This window comes from Sebastes umbrosus, chromosome 4 (assembly GCF_015220745.1).
Source record: "Sebastes umbrosus isolate fSebUmb1 chromosome 4, fSebUmb1.pri, whole genome shotgun sequence".
Lineage (NCBI taxonomy): Eukaryota > Metazoa > Chordata > Actinopteri > Perciformes > Sebastidae > Sebastes > Sebastes umbrosus.
The window spans coordinates 32,444,739-32,462,476 of record NC_051272.1 but is presented as its reverse complement, the minus strand read 5'-3'; the positions used below and the strand labels follow the sequence as shown (position 1 = coordinate 32,462,476).

The following is a 17,738-nucleotide window of genomic DNA, read 5'->3' as shown; positions in this document are numbered from 1 at the left end:
CCAAATGATACTTAGACGTTGCTGAAATCAATATGTCCCCAGTAGGAGGCCATGATTCTCCAAATCCACGATTCGATTTGACTTTCGATTTTAAGGCCACGATTCGATTTTCGATTTAAACATGCCCCTGTTAGACTATGGAGTCTTCATTCGTAAAGATCAACAGATCATTGGTTTTATAGCATGAAAAATATGCTCAAATCATAACATGGCAAACTGCAGCCCAACAGGGAACAACAGCTGTCAGTATGTCAGTGTGCTGACTTGACTATGACTTGCCCCAAACTGCATGTGATTATCATAAAGTGGGCATGTCTGTAAAGGGGAGACTCGTGGGCACCCATAGAACCCATAGAACCCACATTTTCATTCACATATCTGGAGGTCAGAGGTCAAGGGACCCCTTTCAAAATGGCCATGCCAGTTTTCCCTCGTCAAAATTTTGCTTAACTTCGTAGTGTTATTTAGCCTCCTTCGCGACAAGCTAGTATGACACGGTTGGTACCAATGAATTCATTAGGTTTTATAAATTTAGTTTCGTATGATACCAGTACCCTCACTCCAGCTTTAAAACTGAGCCCGCAGTTTTCTTTCCTGAGAATTAAAAGTAAAATTAAAAGGCCTATTTAACAAAAAATGCTGTTGCAGTGTTCTTATTATTTTGTTATTTTCATTCTTTAAAAGTCACCAGAATGCAGGAAACACCTTACTACTGGCCTGAACTGAATGTTTTACTTTGTTCTCAGGTCTTTCTTGTAACAGACATCTTGATCTCAACAAATAAATCTCCTGAAAAAATAAAACCTCACTAAGTTTTTCAGGTTGAAGAGGCAAAGTGAGATCTCAACAGGAATACTGAGCATATGGACCACAGTTCAACAGTCTTAGTGGCGATAGTAGAAGTGTGAAATATTGCCTTTCTTCTTACCCACACAGCTTTTATCTGGAGGCCTGAGCCCAGCTGGGCAACCTCAGTAAATCATGATTCCCTGCGGAATGGATGAATGGCAGCGGTACAATCACCTGCTGACCAGTGACGTAATTTGGCGTGTCCTGTCCTCCTGTCCTCCTGGCCTGCCACGGCCACAGCAAATGCACAGGCACAAAAACACTGGGGGGGGACTCAGTAAATCAGCGTTTCTTCACTCAGACTGCAAAGGCTGCACTTTTTCTGCTTCCATGTGCAAGAAGGGGAGCCCCCGCTCAACACCCCTCCTCCAACACCCACGTACACAAACACACAGTGACAACCCACACAAACACAGAGCACAGAGGGAGGTGCTTCTATCATGATGGAGGACACTGAGAAGATACTGAAAAGCTTGAGCGATTCGGAGGAGAGGATGTCTTCTTATTGCCATCAGCTCTGCATCAACAACAGCATCACAAGACTCGTCCTGTTCTCTTTTCTCATCTTCAGTGTATGCTGCACTTAGCATGATTCACACATGGAAGCCAGTGCCGTTATGCAACCTACCCCAAGCCTCTCCCACCCCCAGGAAATATTATTCAGCACACTCGTCCGTAGTTGAGCAAGATATGAGCGTGGCGCCGTCACCCTCAACGCTCGTGGTGTTTCACAGTTCATCCATCTCGGTTACTCTGGCTTTATGAGCAACATGCGGCAAATGCAAAGCAATAAATCAGCTTTTCTTCCATGTCAGATACAGTATTATAGAATATCAATTCAGCATGGGGGTGAGGTGCTTTCAAAGTGCCCTTCTCAGGCTACTAGTCCACTACCCAAAGCGCTCTCTCAAGCATTCCTTAACAAAGGGACTTCCCTGACCCACAATCTTTTGGCTTCCTTGTGTAATTTGAGAGGGTAAATTGTTCAGTATCCTCATTATTGTGTCTACTGGGTTGTCTCAGTCACCACAACAAAAGCAATGAGTACATTCTTTGTCTTGCCACTTCGACATTTTGGATGGATATGCTCAAAGAGCTGGAAACAAGGCGGTTTCCTATTCCTCCTGGTTCCTTTACTTAAAGAGGAACTTCGGTATTTTTGAACCTGGACCCTATTTTCCCATGTTTTTATGACTAAACTGACCAATAGTAACTAGGGCTGTAACTAGGGACTATTCAAATAACTACATACATGCCAACCCTCCCAATTTCCTCCCGGTTTCACAATTCTCCCGTATTTCTCCCAATTTATGGCAAAGTTTCACACTTTTCTTTCTTCTTTGTTATCTCAACATGTTTCCGGCTCTGTACAGGATGTATAAGCCCTATTGTTTCCACCCGGACGACAATACAGCTACACCTAATATCTTGGAGGAGAACTGCATGCGACACCGCGGCACGGTTTGAGCTGCGCTCAGCACACACCACAGCGTTACAGCAAAGCCGTCGTGGCGTGAATGAATGAATGAAAACGGATGATATTAGCCAGCAAGTTCACGCCAGAGGGGCGAATTATTCAGTTTTCTTTCTGAGAATTAAAAGTTAAATTAAAAGTAGGCCTATTTAACAAAAAACGCTGTTGCACTGTACAATTTTTGTCATTTTCATTCTTTAAAAGTCACCAGAATGCAGGAAAACTTGAAAACCGTCACTCTCTCTGCAGCCAAATTCTCTGCCATCACTACGGTTGTTGTCGAATTATTCCTCGTTCAGCCTGACCTAAGCTTACATTTCATTTTTAATTAATGAATAAACCAGAATTACCCTATAGGTCCAGCGCCTGAGTAAATGTACAAAGTTATTTTCCACCACTGCCCTAAACCAACAACGAGTATCAGTCTCCGAACTGATAGTGGGATAGCAGTCCTCCAGGCAGCCAGGAGGGAAGTGTTGTTGGTGCAGGAATATTGGCCCCAGCCTCTTCTAGTGGACACAGACAAGATTGAACTATGTGTCACACCAGATTACAGGTGTTAACAGAGGCAGTAATAACTTTCACCAGTTCCTATCATCAACAAGTAGGAACTACTGCTCTCTGGCATTGCTTTATAACACTGATGGCAATAACAATTCCCATTTTTACAAAACAGCTTGAAAGCCAGAAATCCCACCTGCTAGCCAAATAATAATGGATTCACTGTCACTTATAATATAGTAAATTTGTTTTATGGAACAAAATATCTTCATAATTTAAAGCTCAGTTTGGGTACACAGCTGCACAACAGTGCCAGAGTGTGATAGCTGAACTGTTGGTGCTGCTGAGATGTGTGATAAGCAGAAGTGGCTGATGGCAGACAGGTTAGGTGTATAATGTCAACTGAGGTTAGCCAATGTAACACTCCCAACACAACAACACTTTTCAGAGGACAAGCTAGATTTCTGGCGATCGAAAAACACTTTACCCCATCATCATGTCAGTAAACATGAAAGCTATGTACCCATGGAGTATGGTACACCTTATTCATTACATTTAACATGAAATAATAAAAATATGTTTCATATCAAGAGTACAAAACTGAAACTACCAGGGTTTGGCTTCAACGCACTTCGGACTGAAGTAAACGCAACTAGAAGGGCACTCAGAGAGCACAGATGCCTAGGCCAAATGCCCTATCTCGCAATGTTAACGAAAGTGAAAAATAATTAGTGTATCCGCCCCGTGATTCGGATCAACTTCTAAATTTAATGGGTTCTTCCTTGGCCCATGCTACACCCTTCCACCAAGTTTCATGAAAATCAGGCCTGTAATTTTTTTGTAATCCTGCTGACAAACAGACAACCAACCAAACAAACAAACCAAACTAGGGATGCTAATTTAGAATTTTCTTTTTTCTGACCGATAGCTGACACTTTTTAACCGATCATTAACTATTAACCGAAAAGATTAGTGCCTTGCCGATGCATAAACAGGTTAAATCCATCATTTATCACCTGCTGCAGTGTATGCGCAAAACAGACAACCGAGTCCCCGGTTCACCCGACATTACTGTAACAGCCACGATGCTGCTTGTATTGTCGTAGACACATGCAGTCACTTTCCCTGTAAGAAATACTTCATCATCTTTTAAGTCCTGAGTTGAAGGCGGTGCAACAACATGCACAACAATGCAACTAAACAAACACCACAGAGCCAGGGTGAAATGAGTGATGGATGCTATAAAACCTTGGAGGAAGTTCTCCTCAGTGTGCACTTCCAGATAACACCAAACACACATCTATATCTTTCAACCCAAATAACTGGAGCCCCAGCAATTTTTTGTCAGGTTTCCTTAAGGCTGCAGTGGGTAGAAATGGAGCAAATATGATTAAATAAAGTTATTGTTATAAAACGGTCACTATATCCTGACAGTAGTGCACGAGACAGGTAATCTGAAAAGCCTGAAAACAGAGCCATGAGGAGGTGCAGAAGTCTAGTTTTCTCTCAGATCACTTGAATTACAATATGCTGAAAGGTTATTATGGGATTTTTGCCCGATGATGCCAAAAACATACTGCCTCCTGCTACTTCAACTAGCAAATGGCTATTAAAGATCTCAAGGCGAACGAAATGGAACCAGATAAGTCGTGTGAATGCAGATTTTTAAAGTGCAGTATGGGTATTTGTGATTAGTTAATCTAAATTCATGACTGTGTAGGCTAAGATGGCTTTAGGATACATGATATACAGTACATATCTAATTCAGATAAGTCTCCTGTGTGCAGTGTTGACAATTTATAGATATTATGTACTCATTTTGCAGTGATTTATATAGAGCTATGTATTATCTGCAATCTGTGTGTGTACCTGCTATTCAATTACAGAGAGTACGTCACACCAGACTCCATTTAAAAATCTGCTAATTTTAAAGTGCACTCTGCTTATCAGCCGATCAGTTGCAAATCAAGAGCAGGCCTAGATATTATCCAATGTAGTAGCCTATACTCAATAACAGTAGCCTACTATAAAGCAGCACTTCTGCTCTAAAATATTATTATTATTATTATTATTATTAGTTGACAGAAACGATTTTGTTAGAAGAACCTTGCTTAACTTAAAAAAGTCAAAATTTCCTACAAATACAATGTGCTTGGTGGATGATACATCCATTTCAGTGATCTTTCTCAATAAGCAAGGTCACCTTATATTACAACCTCACTGAATGAGGTTTGGTTTCCTCTGTCTGTCTCCAGAGACGACAACCGACCAATGAACAATCTCTCGTTAATAAGAAGAGTTAAAACATATGAGAGAAGCAGGTGCCTGCCTGGACTCCCACAGACCAGACCACCACAGCTTGTTATTGAACAGTGTGGCTGAGCGGTGAGTTGAGGCTGCTGGACTAGTGGGCGCACTGACAGCTCCGAGAGGAAGCAGGACTGAACAAACAGAGCGAGAGGCGGACGTTTCCTGTAACGTTAACCGCTGGCATTTCCAGGCAAACCAGGATAACCCTGTCAGTCAGTCAGTCACGGAGGTGTAGGTACGTGCAACGTGAAGCCAAACACGCGCGAATGCAACTCTAATTAAACGATAAAGGCCAAAACATCATGAGGAGAGGAGGAGAAAATGAACCTCACTACTAACGTTACCATGCAAACAAACACACAAGCTCTGCAGACACGGCGTCAACAAGCTGTAAAAGAATAAGTCTCGTAACTTAAATTGATATTTCATGAGATGACAACACAAGTATGAGCTTTGTACGTACATGAAATGTCTCGGTCTTGCAGGATAGCAGGATATAGTGGTGCTGCTGCTCCTCTCTGCTGGATGTGTGTCGTAGATTTGACTCACTGAGGACTTGAGGAAGAAGAGCGCATGCGCAAAAAAAGGCAAACACGACGAGGGGGGAACCCAATGACGTCGACAAGCAGCTCAGCCAATGAGGAGCGTTGGTGCGTTGAACCAGCATGAATATAATATTACAGGATATTTCCTATACAATAAAAGCATGGGGGACTAAATCTGGACCTCGAGTAAAAACAATTCTATCTTGAGAAAGGGTTGATTACTATTATTATTTTTTCTTTAATTAATGCCCTCCACTAACACAATTTAAGGCATTCCTTGACTATTTGTCATAAAATAATTTCATTTTTAAAGGCTGGAATATTTCATTCCATAAACAAAACGGCAGGTAAACTGATATTAGATTAGGCTTGTTGATGTTCTCCTCAAATTAAAAAAAAAAAAAAAAAAAAAGAATGATTAAAGGGACTGTTTGTAACTTCTTACAAGTATAAATCAGCTGGGTCAGTGTCCCATGTGCTCGCATATGGGCGCTTGTGTGTAGCTATGCTGTTCAGACAAGATTCCAACACAAACTACACAGAAGCACCAAAACGTTATATCTAGTGAAGCCAGTCTTGCAAAACAGTGTTGGCCGCGGTTGAAGGATGCGGGGGAGACCGTAGGTTTGGTCTCCAGGGCCGGAGTCTCTGCTGGGCTCTGCTCCTCTGTCTGCCTGCTTGCCTTCACAAGCACCTCACATGCATGCGCGCATACTACACACTGCAGAAGACTTTGTAGCTCTGAGAATATTTAGTAAATGTACAGTGGACGTTTGTGCAGAAATAAATGCTGCAGCTCCTCCAGACCAACAGAGGTTTTCCGTGTCTTGTGAAGTGACGGGGCTCCGCAGCAAGAAACGTTATCGTCTCCGACCGGGTGCCGGTGTCTTCCCTGCTCCCTACGTCCGCGGTCGGGAGGCTGAAGCAGGATCAGCAGTGATTCATGGAGAGACCTTCGTCTGGTCAGCTGACATTACTACCAAGACGGTGAAATATAGAGTGATATTGTGGTTTTAGCTGACGTGTGTCGCCTCACTGTTTTGAGCGATGCTCGTTCATGTCTATGTAGCACGAGCAAGCGCGAACAAGCGCGAGCCCGATGCTGACTTTCGTTGACTTAACGGCAATCTTCAGCGACCCCATCTGAATTCTGAGAGGAGCCACCTGAGGGGACAACAAGATACATGCATATATTGTTTATTGTATAAATGTACATGAACAATGCTTTGATTGCTCAATGAGATGATAAGAAGCTTGCTACCAGACGCATACTTTTATGTACACATTTTCTACTGTTATTTGAGCAAGATTCAGATTATTGTACTCAGATCCATTTATAGAGCAAAATACAACCACGTGAAAGACAATTAAAGGGCCTGGGCAAGGCAACTTATCTTTTAAGAGGAGATAGTTTTGACACACCATCCCTTGATAAGTCCTTCGAAACAGGTTAGAGGGGTTTGACTCCCAAAACAAAAGTCAAATGACATTGGCTGGATTACGAATAAGACGACATCCAAAAGACTATTTACGCACAGCAAGAAAACAGAAAAGGCTAACTCATTGCAGTGCGTAAAAACATGGGCCTGTACAGTGCCCTACAGATCACTTTCCATTGACATGTAGTACAAAAATGTATTTCACAAGTGTTAGGACATAGAAATGGTTATAATCAGTCAGATTTAGTTGCACTCACAGTCAACAGTAATGTCTCTACTGCCAAAGTTGAGTGAAGAATTTGTCCTTTACTCATATTTGCATAACACAGTTCCACATAATAATCTTGTATATTCCTGTTTTCTTTTTCTAAAAATCTATCTTTTGGTTGACACAGGAGGACAATCACATTCAGCAAATCAACTAGTCACAACTGTGCTGTATCCAATCATATTGCAATAATGTAGTGTTTCCAAAAAATTTAAAAGGAGAGGACGTTGGAGTTAACAGGTGGTTCACAGAAAAAATAGTTTCCCATGGCACTATATGAATTGTTTATATTATCCTAGAAGATTCGTCGTCTTCATTACTTCCTATGATTTGCATTGAACTGTGTATAATGCTGAGATATAGCCAGTTTGGCGAATGTAGGACTGCATGTGTCCTTACGCACATTACGCACGCAGCCGGTGTTGTGCCAAAAAGCAATCAGGGCCAATACAAGCCATTAAATACAGTTTTCACTTGCCAAAAACTGATTGCACCTCCTACCTTGTGACTGAAAGGTGTTTTCTGTCTCAGAATGGTTTGATTTCATTCATGCAGATTATACCTGACAGATTTTAGCCCACGCAGTCATTTTTTACCTGCTGATGTTCCTTCAAAGTTCCTGATTCAGCATTCCCAGTATTGTTCTTCTAAGGTTTATTCAACTTCTTCAACTATTTCTTCCGTATGTTTTTTGCAGTTTAACTACTTCTGCATACTTTCAGCTACAGAAACTGGTCAACTATCAAAATATTCAGCTCTTTAAGGACATTAGTGCTTTGACTTTTTTCTTGTTTCAACTATTTATACTTTTTAAAATTGTAAGCTTTTTCCACATTTTTTTTACAATGTAACTCAAAGGAGAAAATCTTCAAATCGTCTTAAACCTACTCTATTTTGAAATGCTACTGCTTCCGCATACTTTCAGCTACAAACTTCATTTAAACTTTAAACGGGTTACAAATCTTCGAACTATTAAGCTATGATTCAGCTTTTTGATAACTTTTACAGTTTTTGATTTATCACAGTTTATGTTTTTTTTAATTTTCAGACCATTTCAGATTTATAATTGGTGTGTAATGCGTTGATCGGCTAGAGTAGAGGAAAGCTTTAAAATCTTTTGAACATTTTCCCAACAAATTGCTCTCTAACCCACAACTTCCACTCCTCATACACAATTAATACATCAAAACGTAGGTATTTTTTGTCTTCTTTCAGATGATGTGCCCATTTAAGCAATAGGTCTAACAGTTTGGGATTTATCTCCTTCAAAGCACCAAGAGATCCCTTCCTCTCTCTCATCCGCTGCAATGTTAATTCACCTCTAAAAGTCTGGAACAAAAATCAACTGTGGAGATTTTTTAAACTGCCAGTATTCAGTCTTTTTTTAAACTTTATCCACACAAATGACACATCTACATCTTCATCAAAGTCATATTTAGCGGCCATTTTAGAAAATGGCCAAATTGGCAACGCCCCGATATCTATATCTTTTCATAACATATAAACCTACATCTGTGCCAAATTTAATTAATGATGCACGTTCAATCACATGCCAACAATATGGCCGTTCGCTGTCCTTCAAACCATGCAATGTCTTCTACAAGAGGTCAAGAGGTCAGACAATTTCCATTAGGCTCACTGCAGTGTCTGAATTACTGTCCATCAGTCACATTTTCTACAGAAATCTCTGGATCAAAATGAGCATTCACACTAATGACAGCGATGACGAGGTTCAGGATTGCTAGTTCAGCATCTGACTGTGATATGGCTCAGTGTCCTGATGACATTCATGTCCTTCAGACTAACAGCTAGATGTGAAAGCTTGACTTGGACTTTGACTGAATGAGTTCAGGCTGTCAGATTGGTGGATTAACATCCTCAGACCACTTTAAAACTGAGCACTCCTGACCTCTTGTGGTCCAATTCGGCGCCTTCTGAGAGAATTTCCACATGTTCAGCAGTCAATATATCGAGACAGAAGCACTTTCAAACACAAGAAACGATCACAGGAAAAGTATTTCACATTATTTTCGTAGATAGTACCACCTGCTGACCAGCAGTCATTCCCAAGCTGCTGCTCTGCTGAGCATTACTCAATCACAATATCATCTGATACTGTTTAATGACAGCAGCCGTGCTGTGTGATGGGCTACGCTGACATTTAAAATGAGTGATCACAGGAGGCAACAACAGCTTTTCTTACTGCCTGACAGCCCTCACTGGGCCGCTCTATCCCCAAGAGCTCTGTTTGGGGTGAGAAAAACGGCGGCCTCGTGAGGACGGAGCCCCAAACTGAGAGAAAAATATGCACTTGTGAATTTTTACGGGTTCATTTGGACAAAGACAACTCTATATACACTATCCAGGACACTCCGACAAAAGACAGTGTGGGGTAGTCCAGAAATTAAACATTAAAGTAAAGCCACCTCTACACACTACAAACAGCGAAATCCATCTGAGAATAACTAATAATAATTAATGTTAAATATGAATAATGTTGTGGGATTGATCCTTATTTCATGGGGTATTTTTGGATTTATACATAATTATTACATACATATATATGTAATAAAATAAAAAATAAACAGACTAAGCATTGGAATAGTGATTTGGATGTTGAATACCATGAACACCAAATGGATCCAGCGTGACTTCACAACAAATTCTGTTCTTTTACTGGTTAAAAACGGCTGACTGCCAAAAGGGAGTTATCAAACTAAACTGTCCTGAAATATTTAAACAGCTTTATAATAATTTTCTCACATATTTAACGATCTACTTTGAAGCATTTGTGACAAAACGGTTCAATTTCAGGACATCATCCTGATCCAAAGCAGTCTGGAGCTTTGTATGATACCCTGAAAAAAGACAGGAAGAAAAGACTTTGTTCATTCTTGTTTATTGATTATAGAAACCTTCAGTTTGTTCACACATCCCATCAGTAAAGTCTGTTAAATGACTCTTGTTCAATGATTTCACGTATAGATTAATTTTCATCCACACAATCAGTTTGTTTGAGCAGAATCTCAGCAATGTAACACAGAATAATGATTTCCTTATTGATTATGATCATGATAATTACAGTTTTATTAAACATCTTAGTATCTCGTTTGTATGTCGATCTGGACGACAACATTTAGTCTCCCAAACAAATAAATGTGATTCTAGATATCTTTACAAGAAAGTGGTGAGAACAGAAAATCTATGATAGGAAATAAATCACTAGACCTTCCTTTAAGACCCGTGCAGTGGATGAGAAACAACAACATACATATATACAATATTCATCAAACATTTAGAGCACAGAGAAGTTTACATTTTCATGCAGATAAATATCAGTTCAGGTGAACAAAGATCATCATGAGCAGTGAAACAGACACAGGAAGGAGCGCCACCTGAAGACACTCACACATTTACAGAACAACTCATGAGAAGATGTCAAAGCAAAGAGTGTAGAAGCAAAGAGACGAAACTCTACTGCTTTTTTGACAGCCGCTGCTGCCGCCATTTTGGACTGAAAACACTTCTTATATTCATATTTCATTATTAAACACAAGCCGTTTTGGTAGAATGTGACAATAGAATAGAAATTATTTAGTTTTACTTTTGTACGACACTTTGTAGGCGGACGTTTTACTGGCGTCCGGTAGTCGCTCTCAGTCCAAAATGGCGGGAGCTTAGCTTTGCTGCTGGGTGCTGACGTTGCAATGCAACAAACGATTGACTTTCACTTCTTGGTAATAAACGTTCTTTAGTCAAAGTAGCGCCCATAATGTTTGATTGACAGCTGACCTCTGTGCAGTGAAGAAATGAAAAGAAAAATCAGCTCTGCAGCAACAATGATGGACACCAGATAAGTTTAAAGGGACTCTATGTAAGAATCAGAAATTGCTTGTTAACAGCGACACCTGTGACCACTAAGTCAACGAAAGTCAGCGTCCTGTTGCTCGCGCTTGTGCTCGCTCTACATAGACATGAACGAGCATCACTCAAAACAGTGAGGCGACACACGTCAGCTAAAACCACAATATCACTCTATATTTGACCTGCTTGGCAGTAATGTTAGCTGACCAGACGGAGGTCTCTCCATGAATCAATGCTGATACTGTGTCTTCCTGCTTCAGCCTCCTGACCATGGTCTGAAGAAACAGGGGAGAAATTTTTTGGTCGGGGAGACGATAACGTTACTCTTCTGCAGTGTATAGTGTGTGCACATGCACGTGAGAGGTGGAGCGAGAGAGCGAGTGAGAACGAGTGCGGTGTGTGAGTGAAGGCGAGTAGGCAAGCAGAGGAGCAGAGTACAGCATCGACTCCGGCCCTGGAGACCAAAGCTACGGTCTCCCCTGTGTCTTCTGTCCGTGGTCGGGGGGGCTGAAGCAGGATTAGTTGAAACTGTTTTACAAGACGGGCTTCACTAGATATAACTTTGCGGTTTAGGTGCTTCTGTGTAGTTTGTGTTGGAACAACGTAGCCACACGCGAGCGCGCATAGGAAACACCGACCCGCAATGATTTATAAGAGTGTAAGTGTAAGAAGTTACAAACAGTCCCTTTAAGAGTTAAAACACAGAATTGAACCCGCTGTCCCTTAAACGACTTCTGTCTATTTGAGTTTACACAACTCAGCAGTAAATCCATAATCTAAAAGCCAAAGTCCAGCATAGAGTGAATGTGGTCTGGACTCTGTGGAGGAGAGTCATGGTTTCAGAGACGCTGTAGAAGGACAGAATACCTGCACTGTGATCCAGGTACACTCCTACTCTGGAGGACGGAGGACCTGAGACGGGGGTTTTGATACTGTTGTACAAAAATCTATAACTGAGTTGGTTACAAGCTAACGCCCAAGATTTGTCATTGATTCCAAACCCACATTCATTCGACCCCCCTGCTCTCCTGATACTCTTGTATGCGACTGCTACATAAACTCTTCCCCCTCTCCACTCTACCTCCCAGTAACAACGTCCAGTCAGACTCTCTCTAATCAGATTGGTACCCTTCCATTAAAGAAAGAAAAACCCACAATGGTCACTGAAATAACTTGAAACTGACAAAAGTAATAATAAATAAAAATGGACTGAAAATTAACTAATGAAAATCAGTCATTGCTTTTGAATTATGGTTCAACAGAATCATTTTAAAAAACAAACTAATGAAACTGGCCTGGACAAAAATGATGGTACCCTTAACTTAATATTTTGTTGCACAACCTTTTGAGGCAATCACTGCAAACAAGCGATTTCTGTAACTCTCAATGAGACTTTTGCACCTGTCGACAGGTATTTTGGCCCACTCCTCGTGAGCAAACTGCTCCAGCTGTCTCAGGTTTGAAGGGTGCCTTCTCCAGACTGCATGTTTCAGCTCCTTCCACAGATGTTCAATAGGATTTAGATCAGGGCTCATAGAAGGCCACTTCAGAATAGTCCAATGTTTTGTTCTTAGCCATTCTTGGGTGTTTTTAGCTGTGTTTTGGGTCATTATCCTGTTTGAGGACCCATGACCTGCAACTGAGACCAAGCTTTCTGACACTGGGCAGCACATTTCGCTCCAGAATGCCTTGATAGTCTTGAGATTTCATTGCACCCTGCACAGATTCAAGACACCCTGTGCCAGATGCAGCAAAGCAGCCCCAGAACATAACCGAGCCTCCTCCATGTTTCACATTAGGTACAGTGTTCTTTTCTTTGTATGCTTCATTTTTGCGTCTGTGAACATAGAGCTGATGTGACTTGCCAAAAAGCTCCAGTTTTGTCTCATCTGTCCAAAGGACATTCTCCCAGAAGCTTTCTGGCTTGTCAATATGCATTTTGGCAAATTCCAGTCTCACTTTTTTATGATTTGGTGTCCTCCTTGGTCGTCTTCCATTAAGTCCACTTTGGCTCAAACAGCGACGGATGGTGCGATCTGACACTGATGTACCTTGACCTTGGAGTTCACCTCTAATCTCTTTGGAAGTTGTTCTGGGCTCTTTGGTTACCATTCGTATTATCCGTCTCTTCAATTTGTCATCAATTTTCCTCTTGCGGCCACGTCCAGGGAGGTTGGCTACAGTCCCGTGGACCTTAAACTTCTGAATAATATGTGCAACTGTAGTCACAGGAACATCAAGCTGCTTGGAGATGGTCTTATAGCCTTTACCTTTAACATGAAGGTCTATAATGTTCTTTCTGATCTCCTGAGACAACTCTCTCCTTAGCTTTCTGTGGTCTATGTTCAGTGTGGTACACACCATGACACCAAACAGCACAGTGACTACTTTTCACCCTTTAAATAGGCAGACTGACTGATTACAAGTTTGAAGATACCTGTGATGCTATTTACGGGACACACCTTAGTTTAACATGTCCCTATGGTCAAATTATTTTCAATCTTTTCTAGGGGTACCATCATTTTTGTCCAGGCCAGTTTCATTAGTTTGTTTTTTAAAATGATTCTGTTGAACCAAAATTCAAAAACAATGTCTGATTTTCATTAGTTAATTTTCAGTACATTTTTATTTATTATTACTTTTGTCAGTTTCAAGTTATTTCAGTGACCATTTTGTGTTTTTCTTTCTTTAACGGAAGGGTACCAACAATTTTGCCTACGTGTGTATGTTGGTTACACCCATCTTCAAACTGTAGATCTGAAGGGGAGGGAACCAGGAAATAAATGGACCGAGTGTAGCTGTCCGTGTTTGAGAGCAGGAAGAGGAGGGAGGGGTTATCAAGTTTTGCTTAATTCCAGGACGAGGAGCAGCACGACTGACTACGTCCCAAATCACATACTTTTACTTTTTACTTTAGTACACTGCAGCTGCCCTTACAAAGTACGTACTGTTGCATGCAGTATGAATACAATATATCTGCTGTGCATAGGATTGTGGGTCAGAACAGCCAGAAAAGCATGCTGGCTTTCATACTGTAAAATGTGACCAGATGTAGTAGGACATCCTGGTATTTTTGGCACACTGCATTTGACATACTATGTATTGGGACATAAGAAATCTTTTTTTCTGGCATACTAAGTAGTATGGTAGTATGGGTTTTGGAACGCACAGTATGTTTCGTCATTTACAAACTGAGCCTCAGTTCAAACCTGCTCGACATTTGAAAACATTTCAGTTTTCAGCTGTAAAATATTTCTTGGCTCCTCAGGCTTTGGTGATGGCTCCACATTTCTCATAAACTCTTCCTCGCAAAATAGGCACTTAATATTCCAAAACGTTGCAGAAAACTGATTTTTGTGACTCTTGATGATTTCCAAGGTGCGTTCAAGCTTATGAGATCAGATGTCAGAAGATCACAGAAATTTTTTTTTTTACCTCCTCCTTTTTTAAGGGTACTTTTTAAAAGCTTTTAACCTGAGAAAAACATGAAAACCAAATAAAAGGAGCATGGTCACTTCAGGGTCAAACTTCACCCCCATGCCTTCATGGTAGAATGACAACCAATAAAGCAGTAAAACTGACAGAGATAACGCTGGATACATTTCTTGGTCGCCAGTTACCTCTAATCACAGTTAAAGTGATACTGAACTTTGGTAGAACTTTGGGTTGTATTGCTAACAGTAAAACTGACAGGGATGACATGAGAACTTTTTAGTTTGAGTAAGCACTTCAGGTTCATATGACAATGTTTTATTTTTGCTATGGCGTTCAAATCTGAGCGAAGGAGCTGATATTTGTCCGGTCTCTAACGTGTGACCAAGTTGACTTGGTTGAACTTATAAGGAAACTTAGATCAGTCTCCTGTTGAAATACAGGGTTAAAGAGACACACAAGCTTATCCACCACGGCAAGGTGCCAACTCCAGTAGGAATCTTTTTTTTTGTTTTATTTTTTTGATATGCAATAGCACTTTAAAAACATATATATACTGTTGTATAACAGCAAACGCTGGCCGGTTTATGGCATGATACAAGAACTGAAGAAGCGCTGTGCAGCACATTAATGCTTCTGATGTGTATATTTGTGTTCTTTGATTAATAACTGATTATTGTGGGAATGCTGATTCAGCATTCTCAGTATTGTTCTTTGAATCTTTATTCGACTATTTCTTACGTACGTTTTTTGGACTTTAACTACTCTTGCATACTTTCAGCTACAGAAACCGTTCAACTATCAAAATATTCAGCTTTTTAAAGATGCTATGACTTTTGTTGTTTCAACTATTTATACTTTTTAAAATATTAAGCTTTTTCCACATTTTTTTTACAATGTAACTCAATGGAGAAAATCTTCAAATCCTCTTAAACCTACTCCACTTTGAAATGCTACTGCTTCCGCATACTTTCAGCTACAGACTTCATTTAAACTTTAAACGGGTTACAAGTCTTTGAACTATTAAGCTATGATTCAGCTTCTTGATAACTTTTACAGTTTTTCATTTATCGCAGTTTACGTTTTATGAAATTTTCAGATCATTTCAGATTTTATAATGGGTGTGTATTGCGTGGGTTGTTAAGGGCTAGAGTGTGTGACATCATCTTTAGGGTGCGGGAAAGCTTTGAAATCTTTTGAAATTTCCGAACAAATGGCTCCGTAGCCCACAACTTTCAATTTTCAAAGATAATTTGTTCATCAAATTGTAGGAAATTTTGTGCCGGTCGCAGTCATGTAGCTATGGAATCAATCGGACTTACACATTTGTCTCTGGGGTCCCAAAAGTGAGAGTAAGTCCAACAAGCCGCTCCATAGAGAGCAATGTAAATCAGATGGGAAATGTCTGATAGAAAGTTGACAATGGCACTTTTCTAACCTGCTCCCACCATGATCCCATTTTTGACTCCACCCACAAAAAAAACGACATAAATGCGTTCGGCAGAGTCTTTTCTCTCTGATGATGACATTATTTTGCCGATTGGACTCACGGTTTTTGTCTGAGAGACACTTTTATGACATGTATGTCTCCGGTTAACTCCTATTATAAACTATCTCACTGAGGGTGCTTAGCAGTGGCCATCACCACGGCAACGTTTGATTGCTGCTAGACAGCTGATTCACATTAGCCAATCAGAGCAGGCTGACTAACACACACACACACACACACACACACACACACACATACACACACACAGAAGGTAACTGTATCTTAACAGGGAACTCAGGACAAGTTTTTTTTTTCAAAATAAAATCTCTATACAGTAACTCTATCTACTATATTTTGTCTAACGACTTACAGTTTTAAAAGTTCTAGCTGCTACTACTACTACAACTATTACTAATACTACTACTGTTGCTGCTGCTGCTGCTGCTGCTACTAATACTACTACTACTACTACTACTACTACTACTACTGCTACGGTTCCTACTGCTTCTACTACTACTACTACTACTACTACTGCTACTGTTCCTATTGCTTCTACTACTATTACTACTACAGCTGCTGCTCCTTCTGCTACTGCTACTACTACTACTACAGCTGCTGCTCCTTCTGCTACTACTACTACTACTACTACTACTACAGCTGCTGCTCCTTCTGCTACTACTACTACTACTACTACGGCTGCTGCTCCTTCTGCTTCTACTACTACTACTGCTACTACTACTACTACTACTACTACTACAGCTGCTGCTCCTTCTGCTCCTTCTACTGCTACTACTACTACTACTACTACTACTACAGCTGCTGCTCCTTCTGCTACTACTACTACTACTACTACTACAGCTGCTGCTCCTTCTGCTTCTACTACTACTACTGCTACTACTACTACTACTACTACTACAGCTACTGCTCCTTCTGCTACTACTACTACTACTACTACTACTACTACAGCTGCTGCTCCTTCTGCTACTACTACTACTACTGCTACTACTGCTACTAATACTACTACAGCTGCTGCTCCTTCTGCTACTACTACTACTACTACAGCTGCTGCACCTTCTGCTGCTACTATTACTACTACTGCTACTACGATTACTACTACTACTGCTACTACTGCTTTTGCTACTAATACTACTACTACTACTTCTACCGCTACTATTACCACTACTACTGTTACTGCTACCACTACTGCTACTATTACTACTGCTCCTGCTGCTGTTCTTACTGCCTCTACTACTACTACTACTACTATTACTATTACTATTACTACTGCTCCTGCTCCTTCTACTACTACTACTACTACTACTACTACTACAACTACTACTACTACTACTACTCCTACTGCTACTTTCCACCCAAATACCACTTTCTGTGTAACAACTTATAGATTTTAAAGGTTCATTCAGTCAAAATACTATTTCTGTCCAAGCACTTATAGTTTTAAGTTCCTCTCTCTCTCTCTGTCTCTCTCTGTCTCTGTCTCTCTTTGTGTTTAGAAATGCAGTTCATCTGTCTGATATACATACAAAGCATTTCTTCTTTCCGCCTATTC

The 17,738-nt window shown here is 40.6% G+C and overlaps 1 protein-coding gene across 2 annotated transcripts in view; it reads right to left on the bottom strand.

Annotated features, from left to right (window-relative positions):
• Positions 1 to 5,720, bottom strand: part of kiaa0513 (KIAA0513 ortholog) — a 29,552-nt gene extending 23,832 nt beyond the window's left edge. For both annotated transcript variants that reach the window (XM_037768333.1, XM_037768334.1), the window contains exon 1: positions 5,598 to 5,720. The gene's annotated coding sequence lies outside the window, so the exon portion shown is untranslated. The remainder of the gene's footprint in view (positions 1 to 5,597) is intronic.
• Positions 5,721 to 17,738: the final 12,018 nt, after the last annotated feature.